This window comes from Halictus rubicundus, unplaced genomic scaffold (assembly GCF_050948215.1).
Source record: "Halictus rubicundus isolate RS-2024b unplaced genomic scaffold, iyHalRubi1_principal scaffold0146, whole genome shotgun sequence".
NCBI classification, from domain to species: Eukaryota; Metazoa; Arthropoda; class Insecta; order Hymenoptera; family Halictidae; genus Halictus; species Halictus rubicundus.
This window is the reverse complement of record NW_027488687.1, coordinates 361,504-363,621: the sequence shown is the minus strand read 5'-3', so window position 1 is coordinate 363,621 and position 2,118 is coordinate 361,504.

The window sequence follows — 2,118 nt, the reverse complement described above, 5'->3', positions numbered from 1 at the left end:
GGAACGGATAGAGGATAGGATAGGATAGAGGATAGTTTAGGATAGAGGATAGGATAGGATAGAGAATAGTATAGGATAGATGATATTATAGGATAGAGGATAGCATAGGATAGAGGATAGGAACGGATAGAGGATAGGATAGGGGATTGGATAGGATAGAGGATAGGATAGGATAGGGGATAGGATAGGGTAGAGGATAGTATAGAGAATAGTATAGGATAGTGGTTAGGATCGGATAGAGGATAGGATAGGGTAGAGGATAGGATAGAGAATAGGATAGGATAGAGGATAGGATAGGATAGAGGATAGGATCGGATAGAGGATAGGATAGGGGATTGGATAGGATAGAGGATATGATAGGATAGAAGATAGGATAGGATAGAGGATAGGAGAGGATTGAGGATAGGATAGGATAGTGGATAGGATACGATAGAACAGACGATAGAGGATAGGATAGAGAATAGGATAGGTTAGATGATAATACAGGATAGAGGATAGGATAGAGGATACGATATTATAGAGGATAGGATAGGATAGAGGATTGGATAGGGGATTGGATAAGATAGACGATAGGCGACGATAGAGGATAGTATAGGATAGAGGATAAGATAGAATAGAGAATAGTATAGGGTAGAGGATATTATAGGATAGAGGATAGGATAGGATAGCGGATAGGAACGGATAGAGGATAGGATAGTGGATAGGATAGGATAGTGGATAGGATAGGATAGGGGATAGGATAGGGTAGAGGATAGGATAGAGAATAGTATAGGATAGTGGATAGGATAGGATAGAGGATAGGATCGGATAGAGGATAGGATACGATAGAGGATAGGATAGAGGATTGGATAGGATAGAGGATTGGATAGGATAGAGGATTGGATAGGATAGAGGATTGGATAGGATAGAGGATATTATAGGATAGAGGATAGGATAGGATACAGGATAGGATAGGATAGAGGATAGGAGAGGATGGAGGATAGGATAGGATAGCTGATAGGATATGATAGAACAGACGACAGAGGATAGGATAGAGAATAGGATACAGAATAGAGGATAGGATACGATAGAGAATATTATAGGATAGAGGATAGGATAGGATAGAGGATAGTATAGGATAGAGGATAGGAAAGGATAGAGAATAGTATAGGATAGAGAATATGATAGGATAGAGGATAGGATAGGATAGAGGATAGGATAGGATAGAGGATAGGAACGGATAGAGGATAGGATAGGGAATTGGATAGGATAGAGGATAGGATAGGGTAGAGGATAGGATAGAGAATAGGACAGGATATAGGATAGGATAGGATAGAGGATAGGATCGGATAGAGGATAGGATAGGGGATTGGATAGGATAGAGGATATGGTAGGATAGAAGATAAGATAGGATAGAGGATAGGAGAGGATTGAGGATAGGATAGGATAGTGGATAGGATAGGATAGTGGATAGGATAGGATAGTGGATAGGATAGGATAGAACAGACGATAGAGGATAGGATAGAGAATAGGATCGGATAGAGGATAGGATAGGATAGAGGATAGGATCGGATAGAGAATAGGATAGGGGATTGGATAGGATAGAAGATAGGATAGGATAGAGGATATGATAGGGTAGAGGATAGGATAGAGAATAGGATAGGATAGAGGATAGGATAGGATAGAGAATAGTAGAGGATAGATGATATTATAGGAAGGAGGATAGGATAGGATACAGGATACGATCGGATAGAGGATAGGATAGGTGATTGGATAGGATAGAGGATAGGATAGGATAGGGGATAGGATCGGATAGAGGATAGGATAGGTGATTGGATAGGATAGAGGATAGGAGACGATAGAACAGACGATAGAGGATAGGATAGAGAATAGTATACGTTAGATGATAATACAGGATAGAGGATAGGATAGAGGATACGATATTATAGAGGATAGGATAGGATAGAGGATTGGATAGGGGATTGGATAGGATAGACGATAGGATAGGGTAGAGGATAGGATAGAGAATAGCATAGGATAGAGGATAGGATAGGATAGAGTATAGGATAGAGGATAGGATAGGATAGAGTATAGGATCGGATAGAGGATAGGATAGGGGATTGGATAGGATAGAGGATA